The sequence below is a fragment of the Mya arenaria genome, chromosome 10 (assembly GCF_026914265.1).
Source record: "Mya arenaria isolate MELC-2E11 chromosome 10, ASM2691426v1".
NCBI classification, from domain to species: Eukaryota; Metazoa; Mollusca; class Bivalvia; order Myida; family Myidae; genus Mya; species Mya arenaria.
The window spans coordinates 41,238,820-41,253,772 of NC_069131.1; positions in this window are offsets into that span (position 1 = coordinate 41,238,820).

Sequence of the window (14,953 nt, forward strand, 5' to 3'; positions counted from 1 at the left end):
AGTGGCTTTATACCACATTCTTGCAATGAATGCAAAAGTTAAAATGTTATTTACATTTTAGACATCCGGCTGACACCGCCGCTCTTCGAAGATTTCTATTTCTAAACAAATTTAATGGTGGGACATTGTAAACAATTATGCTTGTGGAATAAAAGGTATGCGAACCTTGTACGTTTCGTACTATGAAAGTTTCGTTCCCACCAAAGATATTGTTGACATTTCTTTCAAATCATTCAATATTGTTTTAGACAATTTCAACTCATTTCGAGATCGACATATATACTAGGACGATTACTTGAACAACTCGTGATATGTGTCACTAATATAATAATTTATGTATTGATCACATATTGCTTTACATTGAACATAACAGATTTGCATATCATACATGTCAATGAAACGTTTGTAGGGTTTTATACTTAATATTATTGTACTGTTTTTCGAAACAAAAATCAAAACATACATGTATTCAATTACATAAAAGTAAATTATTCAAAGGGAAGTTATGTGTTTTGCAAGAAAAAAAAATAAAGCTTAAAATTGTATCGATATCATCTTTGAAGACGCATTGATCAAGTTCAATGTAGCACCAAATAACATAAAGTAAGTTTGATTCAAAGCAAATCTTGAAAATATTACATCCTCTTCTGGTTGAAACAAACGTATAGCATGCGTTAATGGAGGAAGATCGAATATTATTTATTCCCCAAACACAAAAGATTTTCACTTCATTCTTAGGCGGTTCATACTGCATGGATTACCAGGTAAGCATTAATCTCTATATGCGGAACAAGTCCTTTCCTATATCCTAGCATGGAAAAATTTGAGCCACAGCATTTTGCTCTGACTTTCTTCAGAACCTTTACATTTTACACGACACATAATGTATCCAATGTAGCACAAGTTTTTTATAGTATGAATTTAAAACACACACACACACACGCACGCACACACATACTACGACCATATCACAGTTTACCTCTTTACCGATTTTCAACCATCGCCCCAGAACGGGTGACGCGTTGGATGATTTTCTACGCATTACAAAATGTTGTTGCTCCATTGATTCCCCGCCGTATATAACATATAATGTTATTGGCCCACCACCTACAGCCTGACATATTCGAAAATGTGAAAATTCGTGAGGAAAATACCATCAGATATGACTGCTATTACTTAACATTTATACATATGTTAAAAACGACAACAAATACAGAAAATGGATTGTTCATTTATAATTTTAAAAGCCGCCTTGATTTTCATTTTACAAGATCGCCTCGAGACTGATGTGGTAAAAAGTATAAGTACACTACTAACCACGTGTTTTTTGCAAAAAAAGGGGGTTCCACCGCGGGAGAGTTTGCGTCATCGCGGAAAATCGCGGCCATTTATATTCCGCGGTAGCCAACGCGGTGGTGCGCGTCATCGCCGCGTCCATCTGCTATCGCGTTCCACTTCCGAAAACATGCGAGCGGCACATCGTCGCAATGCAGCTTACCGCGATATGCAGGGATTTATCAAGTAAACGTGGTACAAATAAAACAACTACATTTAAATTGAATCGTGCTCGCAGAATTGATTTTACTCGATTGCGAGGGTAAACCTCCAAACTTATTACTATGTCGCTGGTATATTGAGTGTTGGATAAGTATTTTTTATAAGTAAATTGACTCAATATATTATTTGTTTACAATCATTCGAAATTCAGTTTCTGGGAACAAGGTGACAAGAGTGTCTGAATACTTGTTGCAAAGCATACTTTTCAGGGATCAAACTAGGTTTTGAACGCGTACCAAGATTTGTAGATTACGAGTCGAGTTTTTCTTTTAGTTTAATAAAACTGACTTGAATTATATGTATAGGACGGGAACAAAGAAAAAGCCCTCAGAGAAAAAAACAGCTATCTTAATAACCATTAAATAACACTGACTCGACGCGGTGGGACGCGGGGGAAATAATAGGCTTGAACTTAACGCGGTTGGCATTATGTTTCAATTGCGGCATATAGTAAATTTTAGATTAGGCAATTTAGTTCTTGGCTCAAGACTTCACATGTTCGCACCACAATTGAATGTGAAGGCTCCCGGTTCTTGTGCATCAAATCCTTCGTTAAACCGCATCTTCAAATTGCCTCCGATTGTGTTGATATTACCGGCAACGTTTCTGACCGTCGGAATTGATTAAGAGGAACATTCTGAATTTGTATTTCATATATCTGGGTTGTTGGACGAAACAATGCAATTGCTTTGAAGATTGTTTTCGTGTTTGATCGAATTCTTGAATCTTTACAAATGTAAACACCAATAATATGTTGAATAAATATTTAAGCGATGTAACTGTGTTAAGTTTAAATATATGTATTGTTAAACTCGAGTACAGTCCCTTGTACCATGATTTGATTCTCACACACTATGATTTAACTTAAACGACTGAAGTACAATCATGTTTAATTATGGTGACTAAGAACTACTTTTGAGTTACAAGTAAAGCCAATAAACTAAGTACCTATTTCTTAAGAGGTGTATTAAAAATAAATGTATTGAGGTTTTTTACACGCCTGTCATGTTATCGCATATTCAATTTATTTAATTGAATTATATTTCCATGCTGTCTTAGACAATAAGCTTACATTATACTTCTCATTTGTTCTTCTAAATAATACATAAGCGTGGCGAACACGATTGAATGTTGCGCTCTAAAGTCTTACAAAGTAAACAATATCATGTTTATGAGTCAGTTGTACTTTGTACGTTTCTGCTTTAATTGCATTTCAGCACTTTTGAGAGTAATTCAATGAAATGAAGTACACTGTTTATACGTTGAGGAATAATGTTTGTTTCAGCAAGAAACAATTTCACCTCGTGAACATTGCATATTTGTGGCTGTATGAAATTTTCTACTTTTTTTAAACTTCAAAGATAAACTGACATCACATAGAATCTACCACGTTTATTGCCATTAGAAGTACAAACCAAAACTGAAAGGGTCTCGTTTCATTCTCGGGGCTGCAGATCGCTTTCCGTTGCCTAGTTAGCGGTCCGACTCCAACTTCTTCACTCTGGTGTTTATCAGAAGTAGCCTGATTTCTGGTTTCGTAAAGTTGTGGGTCAAGTGTTAAGTGTGCTTATCATGTCAACGAGTAAGGGCGTGTTTCCAGGATAGTGAATTATAATTTGTAGTAAGTAGCGTGTCCTCGTTCACAAATGGTAGGTGCAATTCCGCCTTCTTTACACCATTACCACAATTTAGGGCACGGCCGGAATTCGGATGTTCCATCAGTATCAGACCTTGTCGTGAAACGAGAACGATATCGGTTTTGAATCAAATTTCTATTTTATTAAATAAAAAACGAAAACCCCCATCATTATGATATACATGTTCTAAAAGTTTGCCGTGTCTCCTACCACGCCTGATTTGTGGTACTCCTCCTGCTTCACAGCAGTGAGCACAATACCCTGACATAAATCGGATTCGGTATAGGTTTATATTCATGTCCTTTTACACGAATACATTGTGGTATGTGGGAGTATCCTTATCAAACCTTGTTGATGGTACCCAGCCTGCTTCAGACAAATGAATGCTGACCTATTCGAAAATCGGGTTTTGTACATGTTTAGGGCATCAATTACGAATTATTTTCCAAGGTTTGGAAAATATGTTGATGGAGGAGATCGTGTCTACAGTGTCTACAGATGAGGGCCGTTATGGACGTAAATACGCTTTGCCATTCGCCAATGTCAATATGATTTCAACCATCTGACAAAAATCTACACAATCGAAGATGGCTGCATCAATTCTACCCAACAAAGTGACAAGTTTCATAATACAATGGGAAGCGATTTGTTACGGTTTTCAATGATTCATTTTTACGTTAAGGATCAAGCCTATCGTGCATGTAAAATACGTAAATGTAATGAAATGTATCACTAAAACCATTGCCATTACAATTTATTCAATGAAACGAAGTACATACCCTTTAAAAAGACATAAACATAAAGACATAAAAAATGATGTCTGCTCTCCTAATGCGATTGTTGATGGTACCTTGTATACTTTACTCCAGTGAGTACAAGACTAAGACAGATTTTTTAATTGGTACCCGTTTGTGATATGTGTATTCAAAACGTTTAGAGATTTGAATTGTGACGACCTGAAAAGGCTAGTATAAGAGCGTGTCCACTATCACGTTGTATACGGTACTGGATTAAACTCACACAGATGCCACGTGACCGCAACCCTCGTCAGTGCTACGAGATGTTACTGCGCCTGGACGAAAGCGGACGCACCACGTGGGCGACACGCGTTAAACGTCTGCTGTTCCAACATGGCTTCGGATACGCCTGGACTGCCCAGGAAATAGGACAAGTAGACATGTTTATAAAACTGTTCACGGACAGGTTGACGGACACTTATAATCAGAAGACTATGGCGGATATCAATAGTTCCCCCAAAAGCTTTGTGTTATAGACTGTTTAAATCAGCACTGACGCCAGAGACATACATTTCTGCATCAATACCGTTTCAATACAAAAGGATATTAGCCAATTTTAGATGCTCAAGTCATGCTCTAAATATTGAAATAGGGAGACATCAAAATATTGAAAGAGATTTCCGATTCTGTTCATATTGTCTCAATCGAAATGTGTATGTTGTAGAAAATGAAATACATTTCCTTATTGATTGCCCTTTGTATGATGAATAAAGAGCAACATATTTATTGAATATAGAAAATATTGTTAGCAGTGAACGCCGTTTTGTTAAATTGATGGCTAACGACAGTATCACTTCTATTTTTGCATTATCTAAGTTCTTAAAATCATCATTTGAATTACGAGAGGTCTACATAAATAGTATTAATTAGATATATGTGTTATAAAATATTCTGTTTAAAACTCACATATTATATATATATATATCATTTCCATTGATTTGTTTAATTTATACAACTGTAAATTGTGCATACCATTTATATTATATGAAATCATGTACATCACTTTTTAAACACTGTATATTTGTATTTTGGGCCGGTGGCCTTATGCATTACAAATAAATCACTATTGTATTGTATTGTATTGTATTGTACTAAAACACCTTAATGGTAATATCTAAGATTTTACAGGAAAATGTGTTTTGTGGCAATTTATGGCCATATTGACGATTGATTTAACGACTTAACGGGTTTTCACAGATTGACGACCTATATTTTGTTGTTGGTTGGCAAGCATTCTTCATCATCTATGGTCGAAATCCCCATACTTCACTCTGTTTATCTTGGAGATTTTTGACCAATTTTGCGCGTGCTTTGATCGAGTTGTGATTTTTCAAGGAAAGTCAACTTATACAGGATGGTAGGTTGACGTATCCCCTCTACACATACTAGGCTGTACTACGCTAACAACTATTGATTTAACCTAGCCTGAAAAAATAAGGAGATTATGGGCCAATTATCGAGAAATAAGATCACAGCAGCGGATAACAAATTTGTTGGCGATTTTGGGTGAGTGTTTTAAACCAGTTAGAACCAGACCCAGCAAAAGCACTGGTTTTGAGTAGATTATAGGCAAACTTTTTAAGTGTTTTGAACTTACTAACGATTTCCTCATTGTGTTAACTATATAAGGTGGTACTCCAAATAAACTACTTAAGTCATTACCAAACACAACCGGAAAACGGGTTTTGTGGCGATTTTGAGCCTTCTTTGCGAGTGCTTTAAAAACAAAGGCGTAAACGAAGTGACCTATATGGGACGATAGCCCTATTACACCTGTCATTTTTATCTGCTCACTTCCTTCGATTTTATACCAAATTCAGCCAGAAATTGGGTTTTGTAAAGATTTTGGGCCGGCTTTGCGAGTGCATTAAAACATTTTTTACATGAGCGATGAACCTTATGGGGTAGTGTGTTGGTGTTTCCTCTACAACTATTTTGTTGAATTCCTTCTTTACTCTTAGTACCAGACCAAGCAGGCAAATGAGTTTTATATAATTTTTGGCTACTTTTGATAGAGCTTTAAACTATTTTATAAGGTTCAACCAGTTCAACCCATATGGAGTTGAAGGCCGGGGTGTCTCTCACTACGCCTACTGGCTGGTATTCCACCGACTTTAACCTATTGGGAGACTGATCGAGTCCGAGGGTTTTGTTGTGATTTATGGCTCACTTGGCGAGTATTTAAAATTAGAAAACGAGCATCTACAGACTACACGGGATTATAGATGACCGTGTACCATTCAACAAATAATAGACGGTACTATGCCAACTTCACTTAATGAGTTCTAAACGCTACAAAAAAGTAGGATTTGTTGCCAATTGGGGCAATCTCTTCGAGTGGTTAAAATGAGTAAATGTTGTTGTTTTTCCCAGAGAAGTGACATAAATAGATGGTAGGTGGGCGCGTTCCCTACAACATTTTATGGGCAGTTCTCCGCCTCTTGCTCTCTCGTGAGTGCCAGAACCAGTCGGAAAAGAAGTTTGGTGTCGATGCTTGGCCTAGTTTACGAGTGCATTTAACGATTTAATAATTTTTGTGTGGCGTACAGCGAAAAGTAACTTCCGTGTCGTGACTATACTAAATAAGGAAACAATTGTGTTTATTTTGTAAGCAACTTTGAATATATTTTATATTGTAGGATAAAACACAGGCTGGAGCGCAAAGTGACTATAGTTGTGAGGCTTCTGCTTCCGCTTAAACGCACAATGGAGGTTCGCCTGGGAAATGTATAGCTGAAGTAGTTCACGGAAACCTTTTCACAAATATTGCTAATAGATGATTAATAGACAGTTAGCTAAACTTATGAAAACGGAAGTGCGAACATAAAGCAAATTTCTTTTAAACCAGTGCATTACTGGAAACACTTAATCATACCGATACAATTGTTCCTGCTGAAGGCCAATTAAAGCCCTTAAGATTTACTTAGAGCTTCTCATAACTTCTTAGAGATACTAGGACTCTTATATTTATAAATTACCATGAAATGTAAAAATGCTAGGAAATGAATTATTATAACAATATTTAAAATTCACAAAGGAATATTATTCTTAAGTTTTTCCATGTATTTAAGAAACTGTTTATGATCTATTCATAGAGGCATAATAATATAGATATACACATAAAGTCAAGCTGAAATTTAAGGATAAATTGAATTTACAGCCTCTAGTATTATAATGGTCGATAATAGCCCGCAAATGGTTTATATGTTGCAAAGTTTTTTGTGTCTATACAAAAATAATGTACATAGCTTTGCGTGTCAAAGTTAATATGATTTCATCAGATCCTGATGTTTTCATTCAGAATCAACAATCAACACATCCAATATCAACAATCAACACAGTACTCTGCCTACTTTGTTCTAGTGAGTGCCAGACACAGCCAGATTTTTTTGACTTTTGACTAATTTGCTTTAAACGAGTTAATCAGTTTTCCCAGAATGTGACCTATATGTGAACCTTTAAAATTGTTAACGAGTTCTCACAGAGTATTAAGTGTAGGGTTGTTTGTGAGAGTTCCGTACTCAGAACCAGTTAAACCAGCAAGGATACACTCAAGGCCGGGCAATTAATATTTAGTTCTGAACAAAAGAAAATCGGGCCGGAAATTATTTACTATATGACCCTGAAATTCCTATTGTTTAATCATTTAAAAATACACTTTATCTTTTTAAATGTTTGAAAAGAATTAAAAATGGCAATAAAACGAGTAGGTTTTTTATTATTATTTATTTAAGTATGTTCATATAATGCAATTTGGCATATATTTAATGAACTGTAAAGAGCAAAGACATACCTCAATTATTTTCAGCATAAGTAAGATGCAACAGTCATACTTATTACCTTTACTTATGCATATACATTTATTGAAAGTTCTTTTTCAAACATTGATTGATGAAAATGGAAACACGCAAAAAATTAACAGTTAATAAACACAAAATAATTTACGTTAAACTTTTTGCGATGGTCAAATGTATGAAAAAACAACGCTCATCTTAAAGATGGGAAATTAAATAGTTTATCAACAACACATAATGAAAAATGTTGATTTCTATTTTTATTTTCCACATCATGCGCACTGTTTTTCGAGTTCGAGTAAATAACAAAAAGAAAAATCTCTGGTCTAACAAAGCACTGTTATTTTGTTCTAGCCATACATCTACGAAAGAGTAGAGTTTCAATAATATTTCATTAATGTAGCTTTTTGTTTTGTTTTCTTTTGAAGTTGCTTTTTGTCGGGGGGTTTTCTTCACTTTTTCATTTCTTCAAGTTAATGTACGAATAGAAAAGATACTTTTTCCTTTACATATTTTTGTTCATTCAATAAGATATAAAAAAAATTCAAAACTGTGAACATCGCAATGCCCTTAAAATTTCATATTGACGAAAATGTTGCATCAACATATTTTTTCTGCAAAAATACGAATTTCCGAGGAGGGTTTATCAATCGTGCGGGTAATATCCAGATTGTTTGATGACTTTTGCGAACAAAATTATCATGATCAGTTTTTGATATATCGGAAGGGACGATAAAGTGGGGTCCCGTGTGACAGTGCTATACACTGGTGCGCGTTAAAGAGTCAAGGGTAGCTCTTACCAGGGTTACATTTTGTATGTGCACAATGCTTCAAAAACCTTAAATGATAACAATATTTTGAACCACTCACCGAATTAGCCTTGCCCTGGTGCGGGTATAAATATGCTTACATACCCAAAACTCCATTGTTATAAAATGAGAACTTGTCAGCGTAATAATGATTGTCCTTTAACTTCTTTATAAAAAAAATCAAGACGATTTTTTAACAACACCATTCGCATAACAACGATCGTATATTTAATAACTTAAATATTACTTGAAACAAAGCTAAACACTCCTTAAGGAATTTATTACATAAAAATATCGCATTTGGAGTTTTTGAGTTACCGGACGACCGCTGCTTTGCCAAGAATGTAAGTGAGGCAGCGTCATTATAAGTATGTTTGTGCTTTTGGTTTCCCGATGATGGATCCGTATTTCTAAACGGAACGAGCGTTTCACCGTCAGCGGATATCTGTCGACATGTAGCAGCTCGACAGCACGCCGCAACTCACCGTCAGCGGATATCTGTCGACATGATGCAGCTCCACAGCACGCCGGAAATCACCGTCAGTGGATATCTGTCGACATGATGCGGCTCAACAGCACACCGCAGCTCACCATCAGGCGGTTCCGGTGCACACGGTGCTGCATTTAGCTGCCAAGCTTTTTTAGCCAGAAGTACACGTAACCCCATGTGAGAGATGCGGGACGCCGCTCCAATTTCCATTTAAGCCGAACGTATGTAATGCGGGATTCATCCGACATCAGCGTCCTAATGGCGAAGTTCTACCCTGAATGTCATAACTGTTCTGCGTGATTTCACACCCCGACTAGCCCAATAGGAGCTGAAGTGTAGCCTTACAAGAAAGGATGGGGCTGGCCAAATAATCAACAAACCATATGGACAATGCTTGTGCACAGACTAGTTTTCTTCGACAACGATATAACGGATTCGAAGTCAGAAAATGTTCAGACTTCTGAATTTGGTATACCGACGGATAAAGGCCAACGATATGAGTGTGCAGTTTGTACGTGCGAACTTGAGTTCCGCTTCAGGAGCACTGCCGCCCGCTGCTAGAGTTGCCACTATTAGACCTTTTATTTGAGCATTTGCAGCCGTTGCCTGTTAATAATGGCTTCCGAATGCGTACGTGATATTTTGATGATTTTTTTGTATTGTGTATGTCTAGCATGTACCATTACAATGTGCACGTTTAAATTATTTCCTGGTTCTTAATCTGTGATATTGATTTCGTGTTTGATAGGACATTGTTATTATTCTTGTTTATTACAAAAATGATAATAAGCTGTGTATTATTATGCCTGGCCATGAGAACTATTTTTAAGGACGTGATAACAGTGAGAACAATATAACGCTGTAGACAATACATTAACAGTAGAGGTAAAATGAATTCAACATAATCACATAGTTTATCATTAATTCAGACAATAGATGCTATAAAAGTCTTTATAACAGAATAAAGTATCGACCTCTCTGGTATGAACTTAAGTTCCTTAACAAACAGGCGTAGGAACAAATGATTGAGTCTGAAGGGTATTTCCCTACCAATCTTATAAAAATCATATGCGTAAGCCAGTCATCAGGTAAGCCTGTCTAAATATACTCTTCGCTTCAGCCACTCTAAATAAACACTTCGTGTAAGCCAGTCTAAATATACTCTTCGCTTCAGTCTAAATATACACTTCGCAAATTCAGTCTGGATATACATAACCAGTAAGCCAGTCTTAAGCAAATTTCTTTTAAACCAGTCGATATTTACTCTACGCGAAAGCCAATCTATATAAATAATTGCGAAGGCCAGTCTAAATTTACACTATTGGACCAAATAGTATGAAACGAACGAATATACCTCAGGTGTATTGTTCTTTTCTATTGAATGTATTGAAAGTACACAACGAACGTCAATTTGCAAGACGCAACCTCTTTCAAGAATACAAAGTATTATTTAATATATTTACGCTTTGTTGAATGAACAGATTAATCGAGTGTTGTCCATCCATTATTCGCGATATCGAAACGGGCACTAAAATTCATTCATTGTTTAACAAATACATAGTACGAGTGTATATATAGTTTTCAAAATATATTCTGGACCACAGAAAGAAACTTATATATCTAAATTTGTTTATGAAGTTATCGCTACATTGAAGTAAATTAATTTGATTTAAAGATTAGAAAAAATAGAATAACAAGTCCATCGCCCAGCCCAAAAGAGACCCATTAAAATCGAAGGATATGTGCATGTGAACAGGGGCGGTAACATTATTTGGCGTTAGATGGGGTATAACTTAGCGGCGTACCCTTTGAACTTGCGCCCTCAGAACCGAAATCTATTTGATTTAAAGTGTTGGCATTTGGCTTAGGGGTACTCCCCCAACAATTTCTAGTCCGAAATGGTGCATTTTGGACGTATTTTAATACTTATTTGCTCCTTTATTGAACTAAAAAGTAATCTTGGACGATTTAAGCGGCTGGATAACCTGGATATGCTTGTAGTGAATGCCACTGACTGGTATTGCATTACGTCCTTTGCAGTCCAACCGGAAACTGCATAAAGATGCATGAATGTTTACCAGGGGGCAAGGAGCCAAAATCCTCAACAAGAGCGATTGCCAGGCCATTGCGTGTAAATAAATACACGATATATCTGTCAAATGGATTTGAGCAATTCCTCACACGAGCTTGTTGCAGTCAAACAGTGCAGTCAAAAAGGTTTGCAAGACACCTCTGAATTTTATCCTCCTAAACATTTCAAATAAAGTTTCAGCTAGAATTGCCCGTTGTAGCCAAGTAGGCAGATTAAAGCCGATGTATTTTGTAAACGGACGTAGAAGTTATTTTCAGTCTCATTTCGGTAACGCAGCCGTTCGTGTTTGATAGAATATGTTTATTCAAAACATTCTGTGCTAAATGACGTATACTTTGCCATGGTTGATATCATCGCATTATGATGAGTACATCAACATTTCATTCTCAGACGCTGTAAACGTTCTTTTTCTGTATTCATTGTATTTAAATATTAACATAAAATTTATATGTACCTATTTTATTCAGACATTTTTTGCTTAATGTTATACTGCATAAAGAAATGTGGTCCTTAAGTTATTTTGAGAAGTATACTTGTTACATGCATATTCAAAAGGCGTTCTTTCTTTTTTTTGGTTAACACAATTCACGTAATAATTTTCCACTAAATCTTAAGGATTAGAAGTCAGTCCTCTTGGAAGTCTATTCCAGCATATACAGTTCATCAAAACATTCGAACTCCCAGGGACCGGCAAAAATACCTCAAGCCTCGGAGAATTCGAGCCAAGCGGGAATGCTGACCTTCAGAATAAACAGATCGGTCCTTTAGATCCAGTTCGAGCCAACGAGGAATCCGAGTCAATATTGTTCGAGCCAAAGAGGAATCCGAGCCAAGCGAGTTCGAGCCAACGGGGATCGACTGTATAGTAAAACGAACCTAGGTCACTATCTGTACGATTCTGCATAATGTTCCGATTTATAATATGTTACATTGTAGATAAAGTTATCTTTTACTAGGCTTCGGTTGTACACAAGCGCATTTTAAGTGTTTTGTCTTTCAAGAACAACCTAATGTTTTGTTTTTTATCTTATTAAATATCATCACACTGTTGCATATTGCATTTATCTTTAAAGTGCCTGTTTAAAATGAAATAGCCTTATGATTAATCAAACCTCTCTAAGCCATACTTAAATTTATAAAATAATTAATATATCTGCATCTGTTTAACAACTTATGTCGTTAAATGGTCTCAATACAACAAAATATCCTGAAACTAATCATTCTACATGTATAACAGTGGTCAGTCATGTATACGATGGAGTCTAATTCTCACTGTTTTGATAACGTTATCAGTGTTTGTATACCACGTTACAAATTGGTATATATATGTTACGTCGGAAGGCAACATTTTGCTTAAAATGAAGACTTAAATAAAAGATGACTTTTCTTTTCCTACACCTTTTTTAATAAAATAAAGGGCAGTCTATGCCGCTTAAAGAGTCACACCTTCGTTTTATTGCCGAAGTTTGATATGGTGATTTGTTTCATCAAACACTTCGACAAAACTTTTTCAAAAATAATGTTTTGACAATGCTCCGTCTAACGACCGTACGGTGAAAAGGTTTGTCGAAGTGTTTTAAGAAACTAAATTCTCAATCAAACTCTGGTAAAATGCCGAAGGCGGGGCTCCGTAAGCGGCGTAGACTGTGCTAAGTTTCATTTAAAATGGTGAGGAAATAGTGAAGTTATCTTTGTCTAAAGTCTTCATTCGAAGCAAAATATTGCCGACGTAGTATTTATGACGTAATTATTCACGTTGTATACACACACTGTGTACTATACTTGCTTAATCATTGGGGTGTTGCAACTGAGTAGATATAAAAATGACCATCGAATGTTTTATTGATTTAATGTATCTTTCCCCCTCTTGTATCAACAAAATTCATTTTTGTCATATTTATGATAGGCAAAATTCATAAAGATAGTGACCAATTTCCTTCAAATAACGAAGTTTCAGTCTGCGAAAAACAATTCAATGTTTAACACTTTGTTGGTGAACATTATGTTTTATAAGTTAATTTACGTAAATACAGTGTATAAATTTAAAGTTAAATTTGAATCATTTGTCGTAAGTATAAATTGTGTGGAAAAGTCCCCTTAAGAATTAAGTGACTAATGAGGATATGATTATGATACATCGTCGTTATCATAAATTCTTTGAGAAGGTCCCTTTTAAACATTAATTGAGTAACAAGAATATAGTCATTGATAATTTGTCGTTAGTATAAATTCTTTGAGAAAGCCCCTTCTAAATTTAAGTGAGTAATAAGGATACAATCATTGATAATTTGTCGTAAAAAATCTTTGAGAAAGCCCCTTTTACATTTTAAGTGGTTAGCAAGGATGTGATTATTTGATATTCGTAAGTGTGATAAGTATTCATATTACATTCACTATGATTTCTGTCAATGCAATTGAGAAAATGGAGTAATCTTCATCATCATAATTGTTGAATGGTAAATCAGGAGCTTTGGTTTGCAATACAAATAAAATGTGGCCAGGCCTGAAAAACGCATTCATGGCTAAGCTCCTAACTTTTTTTATTTATTTTTTGCGGTAGGCCACATAAAAAAATCTGTTCTTCGGATTTTCAAAAACAAAAATACGCGCGAGCGAGCTATAACAAACTAAATACTTTTTTTCATTTCAATGATATGACAAAGCGGCAAAAGGCCATTTTAATTAAACACAACACATTACTTTACTGTACTTTACCGCTTTTTTATGCATATTTTCATTATTAATACAGACCAGCATTAAATCAAATCACCATAACAGTCGTTTTATACGAACAGTGTGGCTAAAATTGCACCTTGAACATATACTTTTATACATAGTTACACATTGAGAAGTTTGCATTAGGCAAATATGGATGTTTGTGCACCAGCAGTCAATGTGAAAATTCAAGAAAACGAGGACATGTAATCTGAACAATTGAACATTGTTACAAGACCGAGAAATCTACTTCTCATAACAATTCACTTGTAAATTTCACCTGTGAAACACTGGACAGCGTTTGCAGAATTTGAATCATGGACAAATCATCATGTTCTTTCACTTCACATTTCAAGTACGTTTTTTACTTCCATGATTAATGATGCAGTCAATAAAGTTTGCCCATCTAATTTAGTGTATTGTCGATGTCCTATGAAGCAGAAAATATTTTGAAACTTCCTATCACAATCACACTTTCTGCTTTCAGAGTACATATAATTTCTTTTTTATGTTTGTCTCATAGAATGAAATAGAATATAATCTCCTGTTAGTCAAGATAAGTCGTACCGCAAAATAATTTTTGAATAATCGACATGTCCGAAATGAGTGAGAAATTTACCACCATATTAACTGCATTACAATATTGTCCTTATCATCCTGGTTTGAGGATAGTATTTTCATATTTTAAACACATACTTTAGACAGTTTTACAAATAAGTTCCACAAAAGACTGTTGCCATCAAGAGCGTCAGTGTGTTTTGACGTATATGTTTTGCTTTAAAATGTGTTCGCCATCAAGAGCGTCAGTGTGTTTTGATCCTTAGAATGTTAAGGTAATGCCAGAACCTTTAAAATTACATAATAAGCACCTTGAAAAGTCTTCTTTCTTTTTACAACGTAAATTTTAGTTTAATTTTTGCTTATTATTTCTATAAAACTATAAACGACAACAATTTATAAAGTTATGTTTATAGGGCAATTGAATAATAACTTAAGCGATATATAACGATATAGTTTCAAATCAATATAAGCAGGAAGTATTGCGCTTTAATTGGATGGACG